At 33.9% G+C, this 10,405-nt stretch overlaps 1 long non-coding RNA gene across 1 annotated transcript in view; it reads right to left on the bottom strand.

The window, feature by feature from the left end:
* Positions 1–3,636: 3,636 nt before the first annotated feature.
* Positions 3,637–10,405, bottom strand: part of LOC117340315 — a 29,863-nt gene continuing 23,094 nt past the window's right edge. The window contains exon 2 of the long non-coding RNA XR_004535431.1: positions 3,637–3,900. This is a non-coding gene — a long non-coding RNA (uncharacterized LOC117340315). The remainder of the gene's footprint in view (positions 3,901–10,405) is intronic.

Raw genomic sequence — 10,405 nt, 5'->3', positions numbered from 1 at the left:
GCCCGCTACATTTTTTGCGTATGTCACTAGCGTGATATACCCTGGATAAATATTTTTTGGCTGTGCAAGTCAGAAATTAGTTGTATTGGCAATGCCATTACGTCATGGATTAAAGTCTCGAAATTTATTTCGTAGGATATTTAATTAAAAAGTTTTTTTTTAATTTTACGAGCCTTGTATAACAAAAGTAAAAACTTTGAGATATGTTTCATATAATTAAATTATCACATAATTAGAAACCTTTATTTTGACCAATTTTAAAATGAGATTGTGGGGGACAAACCAAACTTAGGCAGTCATTTTTAGTTGGTGACGTCACGTCAATGTGCGTATTATGACGTTGCAATCGCTTTCTGACTGGCGCAGCCAATGGAAGGCGATCTAGTGTATATCACACTAGTGACATACGAAAAAAAAACTATTACATGGGCGATTTCACTGGATATATGTAACTGGCCGATTAAGTGATAAAACAATACACATTTACCATCTATGTTGTCAGTATGTTATCGAATGGAGCATGAAGACAATGGCCGCATGATTGTGTAACTTGTACTCAAAAACATCTCCAGTGTCTTGTTGTAACAGTCCGAGCGTTGATAAAACCTGATGTAAACTCATATTGTTGAAACTGCTGTAAAAAGTATTTTGATTATGGAAATTTAATCCCGCAAAATAAAAATAAAAAGTTTTCATGTGATGTATTTCGGTATATTTTATCGCATACTTGACACCTTATACTGTATGTAGAATTCTTAGAGCTTTCGGAGGAAGTTTACAGGTCGATCAGCAACGACAATCAGATACATTGAGATGTCTACACTATACCTAAAAATACATATAAACAAAATAAGAACAGGTTACCACAAATACATAATGCAGCCATTGTACTTTTTCTGACTTAGCCTTGTAAGATAACAGGACTGTGTGTAATCCTGTGTACGCCGTCAGTCCAATGTAAGGTAAGTAATTACGAACAGACGGAAAGCTTAGTAATTACGACAATGTAAATAATTGCTATGTTGAGTAGTTGATTTCGGTATGGTAATTAACTACAATGTAAGGTAAGTAATGATGATGTTAGGTAAGTAATGATGATGTTAGGTAAGTAATGATGATGTTAGGTAAGTAATGATGATGTTAGGTAAGTAATGATGATGTTAGGTAAGTAATGATGATGTTAGGTAAGTAATTATGATGTTAGGTAAGTAATAACAATTTAAGAGAAGTATTTACAATGTAAGGTAATTGATTATAATGTAAATGATAACTACTGTATATAAGTAATTCCAGTATAAGATAAGTAATTACAATATGAGGCAGGTATGGTTTACATTGATTTCGTCCGCAGGTAAGTAAAACTGATGATCAATGCAAGGCTATCAAATCACAGATACAAATATAACAATTTATATTTCTTATTTTCCAGCTATCTTCCATAACATAAAACTTTGTTGCTGTAAATCACTTAGATTTCGGAAATGATGAGCTATTATAGTCATAGCCTCCGCAAGACTCCTATTTCGGTTATCGATAGCTTGACTCCAAAAATCGCGAAAAATTTAATTTCGCGATTGATTCTCATCGAGTATTAATGCGAAAACAAGTTCCCGCGCAAAATATAAGTGATGTACTATAGTGCAGCACCTGCGGTGTTCATATGGTGACATTTTGTGGTGTATATTTTTCTAATCAGTGAATATCAGAAATCGCAAACAAACAGTTGTCATGCGAATTTTCTATGAATGAGCTCTGAATCTTCCGTCTGGACACATAGAGAGAAATACAACATGCATTGGGAGGGTAATAACAACACTTAATCACGTGACCATTTCTTTGACGTCATCAATAGCATTTGTAAAGTTAAGAGAACCTCTCAGACATAACTCTGCTTCATCTGTTAGGATATGTTTTTGTGTAATGAATGTTCTGCTGATTGTTCAGTTTGGCATTTATGAAAATGTGCGTTATAGCATCATAACTACATCAGCTAAAACATCCATAGCTTACAAATTAGACGCCGCCGAATAAAAGTGCTTAACACGTGGTATCAAAGTTGGTGGTTGATAGTGGACTTAAGTGGTTTATAGAAGACTTCTTGGTTAAGGTCAGGTTGTATATTATATATAAATGGTTGATACAAGTCCCGTTGGTATAGTTCACGTGGTATATTATATATAAATGGTTGATACAAGTCCCGTTGGTATAGGTCACGTGGTATATTATATATAAATGGTTGTTACAAGTCCAGTTGGTATAGTTCACGTGGTATATTATATATAAACGGTTGTTACAAGTCCAGTTGGTATAGTTCACGTGGTATATTATATATAAATGGTTGTTACAAGTCCAGTTGGTATAGGTCACGTGGTATATTATATATAAATGGTTGTTACAATTCCGGTTGGTATAGTTCACGTGGTATATTATATATAAATTGTTGATACAATTCCGGTTGGTATAGGTCACGTGGTATATTATATATAAATGGTTGTTACAATTCCGGTTGGTATAGTTCACGTGGTATATTATATATAAATGGTTGTTACAAGTCCAGTTGGTATAGGTCACGTGGTATATTATATATAAATGGTTGTTACAAGTCCAGTTGGTATAGGTCACGTGGTATATTATATATAAATGGTTGTTACAATTCCGGTTGGTATAGTTCACGTGGTATATTATATATAAATTGTTGATACAATTCCGGTTGGTATAGGTCACGTGGTATATTATATATAAATGGTTGTTACAATTCCGGTTGGTATAGGTCACGTGGTATATTATATATAAATGGTTGTTACAATTCCGGTTGGTATAGTTCACGTGGTATATTATATATAAATGGTTGTTACAATTCCGGTTGGTATAGGTCACGTGGTATATTATATATAAATGGTTTATACAAGTCCTGTTGGTATAGGTCACGTGGTATGTTATATATGAATGGTTTAAACAAGTCCGGTTGGTATAGATCACGTGGTCTTTTATATGTATATAAATGGTTGATACAAGTCTGGTTTGTATAGGTCACGTGATTGGTGCAATAGGTCACATGGTGTATGGATGGCCCATTTGGTACTGTAGTGTTGTTTTAAATAGGTCAGTTGTCGTTGTTAAGACTATGTAGGATGATGTAACTAGTTACTATAACACCCAAACATGGTGTATATACAAGTTAGTTCATGGGCGATAAGGGCAACCAACCACCATAGCGCCTTCTTACCCTGTGATGGTCTCCTCAATACAGGAAGGCTTGATGATGAATAAGGGAAAGTGCGGGTTACTCGAGCATTTATCATAGTAATAAATCATCTTTGGCTCGCTATATTCAGGTTGGATAAATTCAGCAGGTGTGTTTGTGATCTTTACATTAGGTCCCGATATGACGACAATAAAATATCCAGGATACAAATTTAAAGTTTAGTTTGAGCGATGACAACATGTAAATATAATAAAAGACTTTTATAATTTGAATTAAAGCTTTGAAAATTGTGTATCCGACAGGGTGTATATGATAGTTTACTGTATTTCCGTTCTATTTGAAAAAGAAAATATTTCCTTTTACGAAACATCTTGTTGCACACAAATGTCGCTTTGATAGTTTTCAGACAAGAAAATATAATGAAACAATGAAACAGTCAATCTCTTTATTTAAAGATATTTTGGATTTGTTGTTTTGAAAATGATTATATCTTATGCGATCAAACTTACATATCTACATACCACAATCTCATGTTCACACAATAAGAACAATAAACAATGTTATTGCTAAATAATTACCTCAGTAAAAATCCATTTGCAATCAAACTTACAAAGTTTTGACAAATCATACAATGAACCGCCACATAGCTGACATCCGGGTAACTCTTCGCCAAATTGTCCATTTGTTGTGTCAGTCTGTAAATAAAGTAAACAGCAAAGGAAGTTGTTGCTAGGATATTCACAATTTTATTGGTTTATTATAGTTTTCAAAATATATATGTTGCAAAAGTTGTATTGTGAAAAGTTCTTGAGCGTAATTGGTCTTTATGCTTTAGTTGACCCTTCTTCAACACAATTCCCACATGAATAATATTGTACATTACACCTGTATGATATTGTATTCTACACATGAATGATATTGTACATCAAACATGTAAAATATTGTACATTACACCTGTATGATATTGTACACTACACATGAATGATATTGTACATCAAACATGTATGATATTGTACACTACACATGAATGATATTGTACATCAAACATGTATGATATTGTACACTACACATGCATGATATTGTATATCAAACATGTATGATATTGTACACTACACATGAATAATGTTGTACATCAAACATGTATGATATTGTACACTACGCATGCATGATGTTGTACATCAAACATGTATGATCTTGTACACTACGCATGCATGATGTTGTACATCAAACATGTATGATCTTGTACACTACACATGCATGATATTGTGCATCAAACATGTATGATATTGTACACTACACATGAATAATGTTGTACATCAAATACTTATAATATTGTACACTACACATGCATGATATTGTATTATACACATGCATAATATTGTACATCAAACATGTATGATATTGTACACTACGCATGCATGATATTGTACATCAAACATGTATAATATTGTACACTACACATGCATGATATTGTATTATACACATGCATAATATTGTACATCAAACATGTATGATATTGTACACTACACATGAATAATGTTGTACATCAAACATGTATGATATTGTACACTACACATGCATGATGTTGTACATCAAACATGTATGATCTTGTACACTACACATGCATGATATTGTACATCAAACATGTATGATATTGTACACTACACATGCATGATATTGTACACTACACATGTATGATATTGTACACTACACATGTATGATATTGTACACTACACATGTATGATATTGTACACTACACATGTATGATATTGTACACTACACATGCATGATATTGTACATCAAACATGTATGATATTGTACACTACACATGTATGATATTGTACATCAAACATGTATGATATTGTACACTACACATGTATGATATTGTACACTACACATGTATGATATTGTACACTACACATGCATGATATTGTACACTACACATGCATGATATTGTACACTACACATGCATGATATTGTACACTACACATGCATGATATTGTACACTACACATGTATGATATTGTACATCAAACATGTATGATATTGTACACTACACATGTATGATATTGTACACTACACATGTATGATATTGTACACTACACATGCATGATATTGTACACTACACATGCATGATATTGTACACTACACATGCATGATATTGTACACTACACATGCATGATATTGTACACTACACATGCATGATATTGTACATCAAACATATATGATATTGTACACTACACATGAATGATATTGTACACTACACATGCATGATATTGTACATCAAACATATATGATATTGTACACTACACATGAATAATGTTGTACATCAAACATATATGATATTGTACACTACACATGCATGATATTGTACACTACACATGTATGATATTGTACACTACACATGTATGATATTGTACATCAAACATGTATGATAATGAACATCAAACATATGTATTTTGTATACACCAGTTGAAAGTTTTATTCCGGATATTACAATAAGATAGCAATATATATATACAAAATGTATATATACATATCTTCAATTTCATAGCAGATATCATATCTATTACGAATTATTCCGCCATAAGATGCACCTTGTGTGTCCTTTATACAATATCTTAGTTTAATTATTGATTTCAGTTTATACATCGTAACGTAGGCGACCAATCATATAAATGTTATGATACTGTATCTGGCACATACATGCAATATATGTTATTAAAATCAGGCGACCTCAATCCAAGTAAGGTTTAGCCTGACGAATAACTAATTCTGGAAGTGATTTAGCAGTTGATACCATACTTTCACTATGTTACTATTAATTGTGATTGACTTAAAAACGTGCGACTCAAAAACAATAAGTTATCTGAGTGACTAAAAGACATCTGGCAGACTAAAAGCCTAAACGAAAAGACATTTCGCTGACTAAAAGACATATTTACTGACAAATATTAAAATACTTTGACTGACCTAAATACATTTAACTTACCAAACACAAAAGACATTTGAATGACTAAATTTCATCTTATCTGGTTAACTAAAATCTAAAATATGCTTTGGTAACAAAATATTATATAACAGAGTAATAAATAAACCCAAAACATATATAAGTGATTAAAATACATGTGACTGACTAAAAACTGGCTAAAAAGGGCATCTGGCTGTTATTGTTGTACAAAAAATTGTTTTCACCTAAAAATACAAAAGAAATATCGTTATGAGTGACTATGTAACAATAATGTAGTTTGATGTTCATATATGTAAGCATTGAACTATTACCAAATGGTAGTATACAGTCGATATGAATACAATTTGGGTGACAGATAAATAGAATGTCGCCCGTTAGGGCGACATGAAATATTTATTATTCATATCGACTGTATACTACCATTTGGTAACAGTTCAATGCTTATATTTACATTCATAAAGATTTTTTTATTTACTGTAGATTATGACGCGTTTAAATTTGCCGCTTACCCTATCACTGACGTCATCTAGTTAAGATACCGGAACAACCGAAATTTCCAGAAGGAATAATATAGTCCCTCGTGTTGTTATAAATAGCAAACACATACAATTGTTTTGCACAAATTTGACTTTATTTTCTATTTCATATACGTTTGTAGATATCGTAAAATTATTCACAATTGCATAATTTCTGATTGTTTAAAATCCAAGCCGTTTTTCGGCGCAATGCTATACGGTTAGCATTTAGAAGTGATGCCGGAAACCATGTTGATACTCCCGATTTTTCACGAGATTTTCTTTATATAAATACTGGACTTTTAATGTTAATGTTTAATGTCGTATCTTGCATTTCTGAAAATTCGGAAACGAGCCCCTGTGAGTGTGACGACATTGACTTGATAATTTGATAATTCCTAGATCAAGAACGGCGCTTATAGTTATTTTGTGATTACTACATTTTGTTTTAATTATAAAATTGTACTCTCATAACTTGTGAAGTTGCTTTATTTTGTTGTTGTGGATTATAAATGCTAGCATTCGAAAGCTCTCCAGGCCGAAAGTAACTGGCGGCCATTGTTTTGACCTGCAACACCTGGGGCTGTATTCCTACTCTGACCGAATCACTGTAAATTGTAGTATACAGTCTCATGAATACAATTTGGTTTACTAATGACATATAGGTAAATGCAACACAGAATGTAAGTATTCTTCCATATCACAGTGACATGGCTATCTCATAGCGGTTCATTATTATTCGTGGTTATTGGAACCTTTAGTAGCCAGCAAATGTCTTTCTTAAATCCCTTGAAGGCTTACAGCCGGAGCTGCCATTTAGGCGGTAACAGGTTACATACGTTATTTCTCCCACAGCTTTACAGTGTACTCATCTACAGCTGAAATGGCACAGCAGGGTAAAAAGTATCTTGTTCAAGAACACACCGGGCACGGAACGGGACTGGGACTATCACTTAACCCTGCAGCCCACCACTAAACCATTGCCTCCATGAACACACTAGAACACGTGTCTCGTGTAAAGAATCGCAGAAGAATTGAGACATGACTAAATTAATATCCAGTGACTGTTATGAAGATACGAAAGGCTTTTCGCCGCAAGCTTTTAAGAGTAACCTGCTAGATCACGTTTTTGACATATCTTGATAAACAAGAAAATGATTTAAGAGGTGACTTATTTCCTTTATTTTTCTAATCCCTGACCATATAGAGACGAAACAAAGAGGGGAAATCGTACGAAAGACACACAAGGTATTAGTACTATTCAAAACAAATTGATAGTTACATACAGTAGAGCCAATTTAAATCAAACTACACAGTACAGCTGTTTCGTCCTACTAGGATTGTAAGTGATGACAAACACGAAACAGGCCGAAAGAAATGTCAAAACTCTGGATTTTTTTGGCGCTGAAAAAGACCCATAATTCAACAAATGATATAATTTACAATATTAGAAAATATTTTAATGATCCCTGAACTGACGTATTGACGATGTGTTATACTTGACCTAGCGGTGCAGCTAGATATTAAAAGAAACTGTTTAACACGTAATATACACTTTATATGTATTTGGTGAATAAAGCTGATTGAAGTAGGACAAATAGTGCTTGAATACGCATTGTCTGTAAGAATAAATTAAGGATGTTATTTGGAGGCTTTTGAAACACTTTTTTGCATTTACGCTATGTCGAGGTGACATCTTAGCGTGACGAGTCTAGACCTATCTAGTACACACTGTGACAGTTGACATGCCTGAAATGTCAACATTAGTCACCTTCAGGTAACGCCGACCGTCGTTGTTTAAGGTTTCCTGTCTTAAACTTGATACCATAATGCAAACTGTGATGTCCTTGTGAAAACTAAATTGTATGACAATCTAGATCTGTTCGTTTACTTGAAAGTCAAATGTAAATACTTTAAGAAGAATATGACACTTTTCGATAATGTATAGTGTTGGCTGCACAACATGTGCCCCCAGTGTCCGGTACAAACGACATTGTAATGTGTAACTTTGTACCCAATGTCTGGTTCTTACGACAGTGTTATGTCTACTTCTGTACCCAATGTCTGATACTAACGACAGTTTTATGTCTAATTTTGCTGTTGCCAACTTACTTCTCATTTTGTTATTGTGAATTAACCTGGATTTTACTAGATTTGTATTGCGGCTGTGGTTGCAGTAACGGAAGACGCTTACTCTGCCGGAACACCTGATCGTATTATCCTTCTTGTTTTAAAAGTTGTCCATGTTAATCTACATGAAGCGGTATTTTTCTCTCGATTTATTTTTTTGTATCAACATTTCGGTTGCCTTTCAAAGTGTATTCTCTCTCTTGTTTTGAAAACTATGATATATCCCTGGACAGGATATTATACAGATAGTAACCGATACACATAATGTAACGTGACATTCAATTCGGTCCATGTTATATCACTTCATAATTTTTGTGGCATCTATATGATTGTGTCTACTCTTTTATTTGTCGGATGTAACATACATGAGGCGGGCTGTTTTTCTATGGTATATAAGTTATAAATCATTGTTATTCGATAAAACGGAAAAGGGCAGAGGACATATTTTGCTTTGCAGCAAGAGACATGCGTTTCACTGCACAATCATATTTAACTCCTACTTTGTATTACTTTAGAGCTTGCACTCTACAGAAAGTGTCTTAGATTATAGGGATGATACTAGATGTTTCCAAAGAGGTTCAGTTCTTGTAGTCGCCTTCCTCTACCAAACTGGTATTCTGATATTGGATTGTACAAAAGACCCGCAAGATATAAACACCTTTCATTACAACTGGATCAAACAGCTGTGTGTCCTGCTAGGAATCGTCAGTGCTGCTAAGGGCCTAAAGTGTAAATATATGCATTGGATGCGACCGAAAAACTCAAACTAAGACGCCAAAAAAATGCCAAAATCTAGAAATATGCCATTCTGTTGATATTTTAAAAAATATGTCTACTCAGTCTTGTTCATCTTGGTATTATTATGTATGAAATTTCCAAATATTTTGCGTCTTCCCCTGAAGATTAATAAAACATATTTCAACCCCTTCGTGATGAGCCAAGGGGGATATCAACCCGAGATGGAAGATTCTTTAGTTGCCAAACACAAGACTTGCCGAGTATTTGGCAGCTTAAGCATCTTACCCCGAGAGTTGAAATTCTCCATATCGCACTTCCAAGGGGGTGAATGATTTTTTACTTATCCTGTTAACCACCTTTGGCAGATCTATCTAATATTGACGTTACATCAATGCAAGGCAATGTTGACGAGACGTCATGATACTGTCGCCATGACATCATACATAGAGAACGTGCAAAGAGCACGTAGAGTTTGTCTCAACTTAAGGTTGAGATAAGAACATATTTGTCCAGGGTAGGAGAAAAGAATGATCCTGAAGCAATAAAAGGTTATCAGTTCTCAGAAGTTTTTATCACATCATAATTGTATATGCAATTGGCATTCATATTGTCCATGAAAGGCAGCTATAAGCAGACCAATGCTCAAGTATCAACACTTTTGGAGTATGGAATGAATGCTCCTATTAAAATCTACAGATAAGGGGCCAACTGATTATTTCACTACGGAGCGTATGCAATATTGATACCCACAGAACAGATGGGAAAATGTAACGTCCACGTGATTGGATAAGATGGGAACAAAACTGGTGGCGGCGCACAGTTTTAACAGTCAGCTTGAGGCTACAAT

Source organism: Pecten maximus, chromosome 13, assembly GCF_902652985.1.
Source record: "Pecten maximus chromosome 13, xPecMax1.1, whole genome shotgun sequence".
Classification (NCBI taxonomy): Eukaryota; Metazoa; Mollusca; class Bivalvia; order Pectinida; family Pectinidae; genus Pecten; species Pecten maximus.
This window is presented reverse-complemented; position numbering and strand designations above follow the sequence as displayed.